Source organism: Magallana gigas, chromosome 3 (assembly GCF_963853765.1).
Source record: "Magallana gigas chromosome 3, xbMagGiga1.1, whole genome shotgun sequence".
Classification (NCBI taxonomy): Eukaryota; Metazoa; Mollusca; class Bivalvia; order Ostreida; family Ostreidae; genus Magallana; species Magallana gigas.
This window is the reverse complement of record NC_088855.1, coordinates 28,845,666-28,863,478: the sequence shown is the minus strand read 5'-3', so window position 1 is coordinate 28,863,478 and position 17,813 is coordinate 28,845,666. Positions and strand designations below refer to the sequence as shown.

General features: G+C 32.8%; 1 long non-coding RNA gene across 1 annotated transcript; it reads right to left on the bottom strand.

Annotated features, from left to right (window-relative positions):
* Nucleotides 1-1,436: 1,436 nt before the first annotated feature.
* On the bottom strand, nt 1,437-5,388 carry LOC105321833 (uncharacterized). The gene is made up of 4 exons (XR_010712002.1): nt 5,361-5,388; nt 5,021-5,272; nt 2,014-2,131; nt 1,437-1,701 (listed from the first exon to the last, which is right to left on the bottom strand). It is a non-coding gene; the product is annotated as an uncharacterized lncRNA (long non-coding RNA).
* Nucleotides 5,389-17,813: the final 12,425 nt, after the last annotated feature.

Here is a 17,813-nt window from a genome sequence, read left to right as displayed (position 1 = left end):
TTTAATAACTTTCTGTATCTGAGTCCCACTTTTCTGTTAAGCTTCTTGACTAAATTAAAGGAAATGAACTGAATTTAAGACAGTTTTACGTGCCCATTGTCATGCAACGTCTTGACAGAAGCGTGCATTTTGCAATTGGTTTTTGGTTCCATGCTGTGAAAGTCTACATACTCCCTTCTGAGACCGTCTACATTCCAAAAAGTAACTCGATGAAAGTCCAAATTACTTCCGCTTCTCCAAACCGGAAGTGAACCTTTGCTCTCCAAAACTTCATCCGGTCCACGAGGCGACCGTGATTTATACCTATATTGCGACTGGATGTTGACGGGTTTTTTTATCTCTTTAATTCAACGTTTATTTGAATCATAATAATCCGTAATAAATGGAATGTTTCCATGTGCACTTGGGAGGGTCTTTTTATCGCGATTTTTCATTGTGTCATGGGAAAAGTGGTTATTGATTACCCTTTCAATATCTAAAATTACTAAAGTTGAAGTACACTTCTAATTATTTGGAATTTGTGCATCGATAGACTTCTTAGTGATTTGCAAATCTCTTTAATCCTAGTCATATATTTTCATTTAAAATAAACTATTTAATTATAGTCGGAATTTCAAGTATTTTTCACTTTTTCTTGTTTGTCCTAAAATCGTTTTGCTTCTGCTATCAATAATGGCTACAATAAGTTACATTTAAAGTTTTAATTCTATCAATTTCAAATCATATTTAACAAGCAAACTAAGTAAAAAGTTATATACTAACTAACTAAGCATTTAAATACATGGTCTTCTCGTTAAATTTTTGCGACCATTTTCAATATTAAAAAAATTAATCCATTTTTTCCCCGGATTTCTTTATTTCGATTAAATTTCGAATCGACATCTCCGGGCACAACATGCCAAGGAAAACCCCGACAACTATTTATATCTAGCTTTACCTTTTGTTTTCGCAGGTTTTTTTTTTGGGGGGGGGGGGGATGGGTAGAAGAGACTCAAAGGTTATCGGGAATGGTTAGAACCAAGTGCCATATTTTGATACTTTATTGTTGTGTAAATATACGTATATTGTAGCTGTGTGGAAACGTTTTTTTCTTGGCCTTTGTTGGCTACACTTCTTCCTGAGTAAAGTTTTGAAATCCAATACTTGCTGAACATTTATTACTATAAAGAAGATTGTTTACAACACGGATATATTCTTTAAACTGTTTGGTGCTTGAATATTTCAATGGACTCTTAGTAAATAAATCCTCAATTCAAATTGACAGTGAAATATACGCTTTTTTTTGGTTCTTGATTTATTATAACCAAACAGCATAAAATATGCCAACAAATGCATTTTTCAGCACCATTAACAAACCCTGGCAGGATATACAGAATAAAAGTCACTATCAGTATCTAATCACACTGTCTGTTTTTCTTGCAGAAAATAAGACATCGTAACCTTTTAAAATCGATTTAATGAACAGTCCGATGTTTCTTCGGTGTTATACGGAATGTTTTTGTTGTTGAAATGTCTGTTGTCTATTGCTTATAAAGATGGTAAATGAAAAAAAAAACAATTAAATAACAATGAGGCGAGAATGTACGGGATTTTCAAAGAAAAGTTCGGATGATCCTGTTCGTTTGGTTCCTTTAGCCATTTACTTCTGTACCAGCCATGGGCCTGCTGGGCAGACCTTCCACAAGCACAAAGCAACGCCTCCTAGTAACGGAAGTAAAAAAAAAAGAAGAATTATATAAGGGGAAATAAGCGTGTCTGAATAAATTAAGATATCAGATCATATGATCATGAATAAATAAAGTTTGATTTATAAAATGTTATGAATTTTATGCTGATATTTTGATTATTTATATTAAAAACACTGTCTAGATTAAGTTAAAAAAAAAATCAGCGTGAATTAATCATAGGTTCTTAATATTGCGGATTTTGAATAAAGGATTTTGACACGAATATCTAAAGGATCTTGGTTTTGCAGTTATATAATGATATGGAAGATATTGGACATAAACTCACCCCTTGTTTGTCTGTCCGATGAGAATCTTTTCTGGGCCAACAATCTCTTCAAATTCCCGCTGTCCCGAAAAGCATTCTTCATCAAATGAGTTTGGTACTTATTGTTTATCATCATTCTCTGGAAAAAGAAATAATATAATTGATATTTTTAATATCTGAAAATATTTAGAATTTAAAATTAAAAAATATATATATAACTGATATTCTTGATTTCACTGTTGAATGAATGATATTTCTATTTATAAATCATTCTATTTCCTCATCATTTGATTTCTGTTAAGATTACTGAAATCATTCAAAGATAATCTTGAACAATGGAGTTCGAGTGACTGCAGTGATTTACTTAGTAGATGTCTTTGCTAAGGTTAATCAGAGTAAATTTTATAGAATGAGTTATAATATAGAAAATGATAATTATGGTTCAAGATAGAAGGGAGAAATTCCTTGGCGGGGTATTGAAAGAGGCTGCGCTGGATAATTCCCCTGGAGATTTGACTCTCGTTTGCCGTTACATGACATTAGGAGATCGGGCTTCAATGTCTAACGAATATTCATGGCTACCTCCGTTTGTACAAAAGTCTGAATTAATTACTATGCCTTTAATCACTGGTGAAATGGATACGTTTCAATTTTCTCAAGATTCCACGGAAACATAACAGTCAATTTTAATGCATACGATAAACTGCGGCACGGCGTTGCTCGAATTGCTTTCTCGAACTTTGTCATTTCGTATAAAAATACACTCACTATCATTATAATTTATATTTGTTCAGAGAGAGGAAATTGAAAAAAATATTCAGAATCATTTTAACAATGGGACTTTTGACTGTACATTTTTTAATATTTCAAATCCGCCTATTTCTAATTATTCTTGTTCATATTAATGCTAGGAAGTTGTGCCAAACATTCTAATCTGGTTGCTATTTTTTGTATTCTACAAGAGATAATCCTCATGCATGTTCTATTCTTATAATTAATACGTTCTCGTGGGGATTAATTTGAACTATGACGAACACGTTTCCATTTCTTCACGAACAACGAGCCTTTCTTATACAGATGTATAAATTATAAACATTTTAATTAAAATAGGAAGATTTTTATTATTTCTAAGATAACTCTCTCTCTCTCGTTGCAGCAAGACGGAAACTTAATTCTATAGCTTACTGTAAACTCTACTGAAAAATCGCTTTGTTCGTGATCACTATGATAACTACAGCGTATAAATGCGGATTTAGCTTATTATTAATTCAAGACTTTTTCGCATGCTCTTCCACTGCGGGGCGTTCGCAAATTAACTTTACATTCCAAGTCATAATTAATCTTACCATAAATCCGAACGATTATGGAGGGAAGCATGCGATAGGGTGGCAAAGAACTCGAAAGGATTGACAAGATTATCAAAAGTAATAAAAAATACTAGACGACAACGATGACATATATTAGGAAGACGACCTTTTCAGATCATCTAATATTTAAGGGGGGAACATGAGAAGGTTAGATACTTCCCTCGAAATTTGGGTCATAATAATGAACTCAAATGAAAATGTGAACATTTATAATTGACACTGTACACCTGGCATATTTGAAATGGAGGCCATGTTTACGATTCAGAAGTCAAAACAGTGTCAGGATGCAAACACTAATTGGGAAACTTTCACATCGTGGCTACCATTCACAGCGCATGCGTAGCTACTGTTATAGTTTGTGATCGCCAGAAATCAAAGTAATCACACTGCAGAGACATCATCTAGGGGTCGTTGCAACGACAACAATTGAAAATTATGCGAGACCTTTTGTGGTAATGGGCGAATTAATGAATTAACTTGTAAAAAAAATTAGCTCACATCCTCCCTCCAATAAAGATTAATTTGCAGAGATATATCAGAAACACTCATCATTTGTCACGGTTCTTTTCGTGCGGTACTAAAAAAACTCTGATGCCCATCAATCTATGACCTTTTTTCGAGCCGCTTAAGTGCCCACCAGCCCCCCCGATGAAGGGTATTATAGGAACGAGGGGGGTGAAAAACTGATGATGGATGCCGTATTGCAATACGTCAATAAAACATTCTACTAAAAATATTACCGCTGGAGGAATTTAAGAAATGTCAGATGGAGACTGTGGACTCTAAGGTACAATTATGACAGAAAATTAATTTCACCAAAATGATCTTCATTGCAATGCAGTTTTGTGGTGTGACGCAATTTGTCACTTTACCCACTAGCTCTTAACAAGATTTTTGCCACCGTTTTCTTCCGCAGTTTACTTTTCATGTACTTTATTACCGCCACAGTCATCATTGTTAACTCTAATATTTCAGAGCATTTCAGATGCACAAAGCAATTTCCCATCAAATTATGTCGCCATTATTAAGAAACGAAGTTTTATTACACGACTGTTTGTTTTGTAACGTTACTTTCTGCGAATTTAATATAATGAATTATAAATCAAAGACACGAGAAATCAAATAACTTGAACAACTTAATTATTGGCGATACCGATGCGTAATTGAAAGCAGCACGTAAATAACCCCACGACAAACACATGGAGTGTCAAAACAACAATAGCAAATGTAGCAAATGTTTAGACTAAGTCTGAAAGTTGAGGAAGATTGCAAAGCATACAAAAAATTTTCCCCAGGCATTTCATTGAAATCACTGGTCCTGATTTGTCAAAAAAATTTCATTATGCGTATTTTTTGTTATGGCAGTAAGGACCCCCCTTTTTTCAAAAAGAATTTCTGAATAAATAAGAATAATTGAAGATGTGTATCAATATCACACAAAAACGTCTATAATGTGAATACCGCAAATATGATAATATATCTGTGACATACCATGGCATGAAAAAATATTTACTTAGTAACACCGTCCGCCAATTATAATGTTTGGCAAAACCTACAGTGTTAACGCATCAAATTCACTTAGATATTCAAGATATCAAGATTTTGTAAGAGAGAGAGAGAGAGAGAGAGAGAGAGAGAGAGAGAGAGAGAGAGAGATTTACCTGTTCTTCTGTTGGTTCGCTGATTTCATCTTCATCTGCAAAGAATTGTTGTGGTTCTGAAGAACAGACGTAATTTCCCAGTAAGGCAAGAGATAAAACAACCAAACACAGAAGACTTAAGGAATTCATCTCTTTTCTGTTGACTGTTCTTTTCTTCTTCTTCAAAAATATTATCTACAGTTTGTGCTTTAGGTCTGTGTTGAGTTCTAGGAAGTTTCTCTCTCGGTGCGTGTCTTATATAGCCGATTTTGACTGCAAAATGATAAAGAACACACAAATTATCGCGTACTTAGTTCAAACCCACGTTTTCTCGGATATGACGAAAATTTCTTCTCATTACCAGTTCATCAGTGAAATTAATATTCCCGGATTACATTGTTAAAATCGGTTGACAATTGGCGCTTGTGACATGTTCCGGCCCGAGAGACGGTATTGGGAATTCTCGCTGGGAGGAGCCAGCCTTATTAATGGCCAATTGGTTCGTTGGAATGAATTTTCAAATATAGTACGTCCGTTCAATCCCCTGGTATGGCATATAGCATTCGAGGCTGTCCGAAATGAATTAAATGTAACACATCAGTTTCAAGCAGTTGATTTTTTTTTGCTTGGCGGTAATGCTGTTTTGTGATCGGTTTTGGTTTGGCAAATTAGAAACGTGCTAATTTTTAATAGTTTAGAAAAGGTTCAAATTAATTGCAACGCCCATTATATAAAAGTTTCATTCTTTTTTAGTCTACAAAGTAGAAAATCAAATTTGTAGGCTAAGTAGGGTAAGTTTATGTATAAAAAAAACCTACAAATTAGTACCTTTTTGCATAAAATATGAGAGATTATTGGAATAAATATCTCGCATAAATATAAAAAATTAAAGGATTTAATTAATCTTGAATACGTTTTTACAATCTTAACGCAATCTCATTAAAAGACATAGATTACATTTCAAAAGTTATTCTTAATTCAAGTGATGTTAACATTGACGTTGATAATCACAGATGCTTCCATTCCATTAGGAAATACACGACTATTCTTTTATAGCGTTCCGTTAATATCTCATAATCCCCTGTACCAGTAAGACTATTGTTAAATTTTTAAGTCCACAAACCCCACAACGGGTTACAGTTAGAAAAAAGTGGATGCAACAACAGGCACGTAGCATCAGGGGGGGCCAGGGGGGCCCGGCCCCCCCCCCCCCCCCCCCACTTTTTCTCGCAGCAACAAATTTTTTAAAATTTACATATAAAAAAAATGAATTATAATGGAGTTGCCCCCCCCCCCCCCATGTTTTGGAAGTTAGTAAAAAATTGATATGAAAATAAGGAAATGAGTAGTCAAATTGAATTCCCCCCCCCCCTTACGGATTAGAAATTTCATGATTTGGAGGGGAAAAAATTTTGGTAGGGAGTTGAGTCCCCCCCCCCCCCCCCCCCGGATTAGGATTTTGAAGATTTTTGGAAACTTTAAATTCCCCCCCCCCCCCCCCCACACTTTCAAAAACGATGCTACGTGCCTGAACAAAAAATGCTTAATGTAATGTTCTGCTTTTTGAGAAATGCTTTCTTTTTTGTCTTTCTACTGGAAATGTCTTATCCATAGTTTGTTCACCGTGGAAACTTTATTCGTAAAAATTTAACAAATTCATGACACAAGTGTTGTATGGTTACTCAGATCATATGTTTGAACATACTTCATCACCTAGCACAGGAAGCATATATTTGTTTGAACTAGTATATGAGGATCAGAAACAAGTTATAATAGCTGACAAACTCTCGAATCTAATATAACAGATGTTACATTAAAGTTTTGAAATTCAGAGAACATGACTATACTAGTATAGTATCGACCTATATTAGGCTGATGAGATAATATACACAAATGGAAACCTCGGGATCGTGATGTAGCAATTTAGTTTATAACTAAAACTAGTTTTTCAAAACATCTAAAAAAAAAAACAACTCAAAAAACATTAATTTTCTTACAGCGTAGATGGTTTCAATAGCTTTTTGATATTTTGAGGATTACTGTACTCTGATATTTCTAAGTTTTACCGGAATTGTAAAATTCGATAGGGAGTCGGATTTCACACAGGATCTTCAGGCATACCCCATAATTGATTCCTTTTTGCGGTCACTGTTGTGTTAGGTCTTATACAAGGAACATACTGAACTTATTTCCCGGGGATGAGATATGTCGCCTCTTTGGAAAAAAGGCGTTACAGATGATGATTTTTACTAACAACTATGGCACAAACCTTCTATAATTATCAGCAATTCGTCCCATTGATAGAAGTTTGAGGAAAATTTAGAACCGTTGTCGAGTATCCCAAATTTCATAGTTTGAAATTTCTTCCTTTTCGGGACAATCAAAGAGAATGGCCATAATGTAAAAATCCCTTTTCGATGCTATACATATATAGTGCATGCTGTTAGAATACTCAGAATTTCCTCCCAAAATGAGATAAATAAGATTTGAACAAAAAGTACCTGGTCCAGTTTTCTGCTTATTTAAAAACTTTTCGCAAAAATGGGGAGGCCCATTAAATTTCCGAAGGAAAATACATGTATATCTCTATAATTTTTTTTTACCTGATATTAATATTTTTTAGAGAGAAATACATGCATCTCACATGTCAGATTATATAACGAAGTACAGAAGTGGCTAACTCGCTATTTTATGGGTTATCGTATGACATATATGTTTTTCTAAGGAGTTTGCACTTACACTTGCAAGAATACCACGCCACCTTTGCACTGAACTATATTTTTCTAACACAGTGTAAACAGGATTATGAAATGTAGACATACACTTTTTAGATATTATTACTTTCGAAATAATAAACAAAAACCAGCAAAATACAAAATCCTAGTTTTTACTGTCTTTACTGTTTCGTATGCAACATAAAGCAATTATTTTCTTTATTTATTTCAGAATTTGTTAACTGTTGTGCTTTTGCCGGAAAACCTTTTATTGCTAATATAAAATGACGTAACAAGCGGTCCTCCGAAATACATTTTATGCTCTTGTGCTTTACCATTCCAGTTTACCAATCAGCATTGCCTTAAATAACTTTATACATGGATTTTATAATGCTAATCAAATTTAAGTTTCATTGGAAATTAAAAAATAAATAAATGTAAGAGTAATCCCATCGACATATCACTGAACAGATTTTCTTCTCCAGATGCTTCTTAATTTCTTCTGTGACCACATAATATTCATTATAAAGTCTCAAATCTGATTTCCATACATAACGCTAACTTTAAGAGAAAAACAATTTTAAATCATCTCACTTTTCCTCATGTCATTAGAGGAAAGATGGAAAATGGCCGCGTTTTAGCTTTGTCACTCAAGATGCCATTATTGACAGAAATGGTTCAATATTTTTTAAAGTGCATGATCATTTTTGCTCTCGCCTTCTTGGCAGATAATTTGATTAAACCTACATCTAGGCTGCGATTTTTTGTTATAGGATATCCAAGCAGGCGATATCAATATCGAGAAAATACATCGAACACCTATTGGCATTTTACTTCATCAATACTCCCATCAAATGCTGGTACATACCGGTCAGGGGACCAATCAGTCAGATAATGCATGAGTGATACTTGCACAACCAGATCTTTTTGCGTGAATTTAAGCACAATTAAAAGGCATTCGACATAGCTATATTCCCCGTTATAGCACATTAAAAGAGGGTTTGACATATCTATATTTCACTTTCTTGCCTGTCTGAAATATTATGTATATTTCACGTCATATCCTGTTCCGTTTATAACCCGTTTTACAGACAGTTTTTCTTGCTGTTCAAAAGACTTCGCGTATGAGTATAAGGTCAGGGTACTTTCATGTGAAAAAGTACTTTCAAATTACTTTCAAAGCAATCGCAACTTCTTGGGCCTTTCTGGCAGAGTTCGCAAAACATGTTCCATGTCCTACCGGAAAGAAAGAAATTGTGATTGTATTCTAAACTGTTTATTTAAATGATTCCTAATTTTAAAAAGATTATAACGATGCACAAAGTTTTTCAACTTACTATTTTCCATTTAAAAGAGTATCTGTAAATGCAGACAAGAGGAGTGTTGCTAAATCTGTTTTATTTTGATTTCACTTTTCATGCAGTTCTGTGCAAAATCTCAGATAGTAGAAAACTAAAATAGTGAAAATTAAGAAATAACAAATACGTGTTACATAAACTTGTTTGATCAAACTTTGGGTACGAAATAGCTTTCAATATTAAATAATCCATATAGAGTTCCCAATTTTGATCTTTTGTGTGAATATTCTTTTTTAGACCTTAAAAACAATTCGTAAGCTTCGTCTTTGGTTTTTATTTACTTTTTTAAATCTTATATAAATAATTTTAATACTGGCAAAAGTGAAAGCGATTAAAAATTCCACCATATTACTTATATTTCAAATACAGTATTCAATTGTTTAAACTAGTATTTCATAAATGTCAGGTTTTATATTCTGGATAAACATATCTTGTTTTTGAAGCCCTTAACTACACCCCCCCCCCCCCCAAAAAAAAATCATATCCATTTTTCAGTGGCCGACAAAAATCCAAAACAGATGGCATATGCTGTTTAAGTCTATTACGTAACGCAAACTAAATAAAACTGGACAAATCTAATACGGCCTTCTTATAAATGTATGATATTTGTAATTTCATTTCCAGCAATCTGTAAATACCAACAAAATGGCGGAAAACGCTCCCATCCTGTCCAACAACAAATTACCGCCTACTCATTTATTTTTTATTCATAAATAATAACCCGCCGTGTAAATATACATGCACCTGGTAATCTGAACTGGTTATAGTATCTGACGTAGGTAATTTTTATCATTTTTCACCGTCACCCCCCCCCCCCCTTTTAAGGGTATAAAGAGTTACCCTCCATTGAGGAAACACAGTCCTAGATGCACGAAAAAAATAATTAAATACTCATTAGACTGTTTGCAAACAGCTGGCTTTTTTTTCTACAGTGATCACTGGTTCAATTGTCAGTCCATCATGGTCATTTTCCTCACGTCGGCACCTCTTTAAGAACAAGGACTCGAATTACTCCGAACACTTACCCAATAACCTACGTCATAACACTTATATCGAACCGTTTTTCTCTTTCTCTAAATACCCCCTGTTTTGCGACATTGTCAATGAATGCAATTATGAAAGTATATCACTCATCTGTTTTGACGGAATATCTTGACGATCGAATGAGTTCGGGATTTGTTTGTTTGCCTGCCATTGTTAACTCAATTTAGGCATAATTCTCACCTATTATATCTTTTACCATATCATTTTTACCATCAGAATATAAATATAATCCTTTAGTCAAATATGCTGTATCAAAAAAAAAATCCAAATGATCTAACAAATATTAAAACCATGAAAAAAGTATGTTAAATGTTCAGTAAGAAAAATATTTTACGGGTTTAACACAAAAACATTTAAAAACAGCATATAAAAAGTTAACCGGGATATGAATTTGGTTGGTCACGTGATCAAATCTATTGAACCCCGAAGGGCTTCTCATATTAAGATTTGATTGGTACGAACCAAGTTCAAATTCCAGTAAACTTTTAATCATTGTTGTTCATTACTTATATTTAGATTAGAAAAAGGAAAATTGTTCAGATTTATTAAAATTACCGAGATTTTATGTTTTTACAATAATTCAAGCGACAAGCGTGCTATGATCATTGTGATGTCAGGAAAAAGTTCACACAAAATTGAATGTTTTCGCTATTCTATAGGTTCATATAAGGAAACACATTTGCAAATGTAAATATAGTCAACCTTCGTTATCTCGAACTAGATGTAACTGTTTAAAAACTTAGAGATATCCGAATATTCGAGATATCAAGGGTAATATACTTAAAAAATAAGTACTTGGGACTCACAAATCACTTCGACATATCCATTGTATTCGAGATATCAGTTCTCGAGATATCGAAGTTCAACTGTATGTGTTTAAAATACAATCTGATCACATTTCCCTCGAGAATGAGATTAACATATTGAAAATAAAATAGAGGGAGAAAATATATCTATATATGAACTGACAATGGAATTAAAATGTCACAGAAATAAACACTTTCACGATATTGTTTGGTAACCTTTTCTTCCGGGCATTTTATTTTTTCGTATAACTTACAGAACTTTCGCAAAATTGTCTGGTGTATAAAAGAAGTTTAGAATTAATACTTACAAGTTTGTCTACTTGTTGTAAAAAACAATAACAAAAAAAAACTAAACCAATTTTGATAGGAAAAAGATATCTTTAAACCCAAACTCAGATTTAAACAACGACATTCAAAGAGGCGAATGAATGAATTTGATTTCCTTCTTGTTTTGTGAAAAACAAAGAAAAAACATCACAGCCTTTCCATGTACCTGTCCATTTTCTAAAATTTGATTTGACAACAAATAAATATTAATAACAATGAAAATTCAAATTTCATACTTACGTAATAGGAAAGTAGATTTATTTTATCACTTTATTAATTTGTGTACCGGATTGATTTAACCTAATAGTCGATGTTATTTCGAGAAAACCAAATACTAGTAATATATAAATTCTTGGTGGAATTATTTTTAGTCACGAACAACTATCTTGTGTTGTTTTTATTTTTTATTTTATAGATTCACCTGAGGATTCCCGTCCAAATAAACAGAAAAATAAAAGATTTAAGGAGGTAGCATTTTACATTGACGTACAATTGTATTGCCATTTTGATAACATTACGTCCTCTGGATTGGCACGCATCTAATAATTTAATTCATTGAACAGATGCCTTTTAAAAGGCAAACAAAAACAAAAAGGAGCATAAAATATTGGTTTTTGTGTTAACAAAGAAAAAAAAATCGTATTATTTTAGCGCAACATCTGTGGAAATTTGAATGCTCGAAAAAAAAATATTTTTTTGTTATTTACGTGTATATGAATTCTTATTTCGCTCGTGTTGAAACCTCGTTTTTTTTTTATACCTTAAGGATATCCTTTATTCTCTGGTAGGACACGGCAAACTGTTTATCATAAAATAAACATTTCCCGAACGAATAGTCCTACTCTCTATGTTTCTCTGTTTTTATGTACATGTATATGATTAATATTTACAGTCAACAAACGTAGTATGTAACAACAAAAGAAGCAACAACCAACAGAATATATTCAATCCCTGACATTTTAAATCAGCTTTAGAGCACTGGATAGTTTTGGCAATTTTAGACCTTATTGATCTCCCTAAAAAGAAGGGCTCATTGAAATGATAAAAGACAATATCTTATTTTTTAAAGCTAAAATACAAGGATTGATTTTTTTCTTTACCAAATAAAAGCTTATAGCTATATAAAAATATTTATGCATCCATGCCGTGTGTATAAAGGAATACGTTACTGTTATCGAAGGAATGCAACACCCTTTTCCTTACTAACAAATTTATTACCCCCCCCCCCCTTCTGCGACTAATTACTTCCCCTTCTTGTATATAAATCATGCGCACGCATTCCAATTGTCCTATTTTATTTATCCACTGCAAGAATTAGGTTGGAGCATAATAAAATATTCATATATAAATTTAAAAGCTAAAATATGTGAAAGTTTTCTTTACCAAACAAAATGTTATAGCTTGAAAATAATTTCTAAGATTTTCAGATAGATCATGGCTATAACTTGTTAACCAACCAGCACCCATGTAACATCTCGTGATCGGGGATCTAACATTGATAACTAATGGCAAATAGGGGTCTATTTTGTGGGCAATAGCTTGTGACATGTGTATTTTGGTTCGCTTTTTCTTTAACAACCCCTTTTCTGTCAAATGCATTCATACCTTATCATTATGGGACATCGTACTGAGAGATGGGGAAAAATTGCGTTTATTGCAACACATTAACTTCTTTCTAAAAACGTTGCTATTTTTTAAACGCATATTCTGGCGATTACCTATTAATGTGAAAGTACGTTTACACGATTCCATGACTGGCAACAGTTTTTACTAAACCGAATAAAGAATGCCCCAAATAACGAAATAAAAATTAAGTCTGGGCGACTTGAAATAAAACCACATTTTATAGTTTAAAGTGATTGAATAGCCCATTTCTTTTTTATTTTTATCAATTCAATGGGGAGAAACTAACAAAGTTAATGTAGACCTATAATAAAATTTCCCTCAAACAGAAGTACTAAGATAGTGTATAAAGATCATGAAAATCGCGTGTTTTCTCGCGATATCTACATGATGGTGAGACAGACGATAAAGTGCTCAAGGAAATAAGGAACACGTCGGAAGCAGGATAAAACATATTGTCTTCTTCCTTCTTGTTTGAATATTGATTGTGGTCGCCAAAACTAAGTTCAAAGGAATGAAGGGAAAAACAATTAGAAATGATTAATAAAATAGACAATTGAAATCTAATTAACAACGCACCTTGTATGCAATATCATAGTGTGAAATCTAGAGCCACGGATAATGTCAACTCCTCAATGTTACATCTAATTGAATCTATGCTGGCGACTCGATTCTGATCGAGCTGTAATGCAGAGATGGGGACGTCTAATGGCGTAGGAGTTTATATATAGAATCCAGGGGGTGGTTTCTTTCATCAAGATACATTTGCAGCTGTAACAATTAAATCACTTACATGTAAGCACACACACACACACAAATTTATTGAATTATTTCAAGTGACAAAAAAACTGCCCTTTATAGTGATTATTTTTTGGAGAGGGTGAAAAAAATGTCTATTTAGAAAAGACCAATTCTCTGTTAAATCGACTATGTCAACTGCTTTCTAAACTCTTGTTGAAAATATCATTTATTGAATCGAATGAAAGGCGATACATATGCCTCATCTCTACTGTTGTCTATAATTTTCTAATTCCAGCTGAAAATGTGATTTACGATTTTTTGCACACGCACTAGAAACTCAAAATATACGTAACAAAAACTCACAGTGAAATGAAATTCGCGTACCTGACATGTTTATGATTATTCTATAAACAATTTCATTCAATTGGAATCATTAATTGGTTCAGTAGTCATGTTGGTGAGAACGGCTGAAAATTTAAGGCTTCGTGGATTTTACAATATAAAAATTAAATGAAAGTACCAGGAAGAAATTTGCAAACATGATGGACAAGATGGGATTTAAGTTGAATTTTTAAAAAATTCTCTATAAGTATGCCTATTTGTCTGATAAAATTGATGGTTTAAGAATTTACTCTGCTAAAGGTTTTGACAAATTCCTCCAAATTTAAGCCACACAAATTTCTATTGACTAGTATGTAAATTAATATTCAGACACCTGAAAATGGTTATTAAAAGGAGCCTAATAATCAACATCTTTTTCTTTTTTTTTATAAATACAGGTCATGAAAGCAATCATATTCTTTTTAGATAACCCCAATCGGGTATGTGCACGATGAATCACAATGAAGCTCCCAGTCTTTCATTGTTTACCAAATCGTCGTTCAAATTTGAATTATTCATATACTTTTGAAGTTTTCTGAATGATTATTAACTACAGATTTGACATGAACCATTTTTTAGTATTTATTTCCGGAATATTTCACAATTCTTGTTAAATAAGTGCAAACAGTACTTAATAAATCATGTATTTATCAAACAAAGTTGGTCCGATTCTCTGGTTTTTTTTTCCATTATAGTGAAGCGCTACTCGGCAAACAAAACATTATATTTTCTCGTACAATATTTCCCGTGTTCACTTTCCATTACGGTCCCCGTATAAAGGTTTAATTTATTCAAAGTCCTCAGTAAGCCCTACGAAAGAATTTGGCCACATAAAAAAATATATATCTCGTAATTACGAGGAAAGATCTCGTTATTATGAGTTAATTATGTCGTTATTACGAGTAATAACGAGAAAATTATCCCGTAATAACGATATTTTCTCGTTATAACGAGATCGTTTCTCGCTATAACGAGATAATTCACTCGTAATAACAAGATCTTTTCTCGTGATTACGAGATAATTAACTCGTAATTACGAGATAATTAACTCACAACTTTTGTATTGTAATGTTTTTTAATTAAATAAAGCGTGAGTTACCATGACCTACTTTTAATCATAATTTTCTATGTTACATGACTGAATGAAGTGAGTTTATGATAGATAATCTTGTTTAATTTACGTCTGGTCAGCGGACTGTATCCCCCCAAATAAAAACATTATTCAAAATATGATTGTTAAAAGCGTATGTTAAAAGCGTATGTTATAGGTTCAAACTTTTTTTTACTAAATGCTCTGAAAACTTCCTAAAGATTGGTTTTGTTTTCAAAAGTTCAAAGAGCACTTCCTTCGAACGGTATTGTTGTCAGAAGCTGTATGAACAACAAAAAGAACTCTGCAGTGGGTGTAACTATATACATGATAAAAGGCACGTGGCAACGAGGGGATTGTCTCCCTTCCATTTTTGGAAACAGCCATTTTCTAAATCTTTGCCTTGATTATGAGCTTTAATTTCAAGACTCAAAGAAATACAGATTAATGAAAGTTGCTGAATGCATGATTTTTGCACAAGATGAATCCCGAGTCGCTTAACGGTAGGCGTTGGCACGATATAGAATCCTCAAGGACAATTAGCTAATATGTGCATTGATATTTACTGCGGCATTATGTGAAAATATCTTAATTGGTTATTACTTACCATCATACAAACAGAATTAGATATCATATGTCACCCTCACCCACTCACCCACCCACCCCCTCAATAATAATAAAGGCCCATAGGCTACTGACCTCACCTGAGCAACAAATTATTTCACTTAGCATGATATGTTTCATTCAAACGTTACCTTTATATATTTTAGTACATTCCAGTGATTTTTTTTTTCTGGCATCTTCGTATTGCACCTACCTTATTCATTATCTGTCGATTGTTAAAATAAATTATGTCAATTTTTTAAAAATCAAAACGCTTATGGTTTTTTTCCAAAAACAATTTCTCGCTCCATACTGTATATTCCAATGGAAAAGTGAAATTGAAACAAGTCCCATCCCCTTTGACCCCCGCCCTTATAGGATAAACATATGATTTTTGAAAAAAGACGACATCAATCAACCAAACTTGTTGTAAATTTATTAAGACCCGGATAAACATATGACACAGTTTAAAAAAGTGTATATGTCCACACCCCCTCCCGCTCCCCCTGGTGTTAGTGTTCAATTACATTTAGAGTATCTAAGTTAATCTAATGATTGAAAACAACATTGACTTTAAACAATTATCAAAACCATGCACCTTAAGGTGGCTCTATACACCCACAGTTTATTCTAATTTTCAATAGAAGACCACAAAACATATACTTATCAAATATTAAAATGACGATAGGGATACTATAGGTATTTTAGAAGAATTTTTGAATGTTTTTTCGTGTTTTTGTAAAATATTTTTTAAAAAGACAGCTATCAACAAATTGAGAGAAATTATTTTGTCATATGATGGATATTTCCTTCGGACACATAAAAAAAAATATATCACCTCTTAACATTCAAAAATGTTATTATTGCAATTTTTTTTTAGTATTTTCCCAAAACATATTTTTTCATATTTTCTTACTCTGTTGACAAATCATCTGAAAAAGTTGCTTGATGTTATAAGAAAATGTATTTTAATAAATGTGACATAAAAAATTGAATGAAAACCATTGCAAATAAACACAAAAAATATTTTAAATTTTATTTGGTATGAAAGTTCCTCATGTAAGGGTTATCGTTCCTAAGTCCCAAGGCCCAAACACCTTGAGGACTTTTCATTTCTGAGTTGAAGAAAATTTCCTAAATATAATGTTGGAATGATAAATACATACATATTTCATTATAGACTTTGCCCTGTATAAGTGAATATATTCGCTTTAATGCAAAACTAAGTCAAATAAATAAAGGGGAACATTGACTAGGCTAATAGGATTTATGTATCTTAACCTGAGAGAAATTCAAAGCAACCCTCTTATCCCCGTTACATGTAGGTGTCGATATTAATGTGCATTAAAGTATATTATAATTGAAATATTTTTACCTGTTTAGAATTTTCTTTCACGGTATTCAACCAAAAAATACGTTTTAGAAGTTTTTGGAAAGTTAAAAAGATTATTGTTCTCAACGGGAATCGAACTCATGACCTACTGATTTGTAGTGAACCCACTAATCCACTGCGCTACGGTGTAACATATCGATGATGCTAAAGAAACTCTTTAAAAATTTATACTTGATTTTATTGTTTATTTCGATAAATAATACCACACAACGTGAAGGTGTCACATGCCACATTACTTGTAAGTAATGAATTTTCCAATTATCAAATTAAATCTATCCATTTAACAATTTTTTCAAAATAGCGGTTCCCATACAATTCACCTCAGTTTAAATCAGCCAGTACCGGAAATGCATGTTTCCAGATTTACTTTTTTGCGTACTGCGTCATCAAAAAGTGGTGTATAGAGCCACCTTAAACGGTGAATGAGACCATTAATACGGTACGTTGTTTACAACACTCCAACACTTTTTGATACGGTGTTTGCAAAGAAAAAAAACTTGGGGAGACCTTTCGACCCCAAAATCATTAAGGGTTATCACGCACTGACTACAAGTGCCACAGAGACTTGTTTCAGTGATAAAGTTTCCCCATTAGTATAATAATACAACACACAACATAAAGTCTGTTAGTTTTATAATGTCGGGTGAAGTTTTCATTGCACAAACATGCGCTTATGCTTATACGACGAAAAATATATATCAAAATGATTACAATTGGGTGAATTCACAAACAAT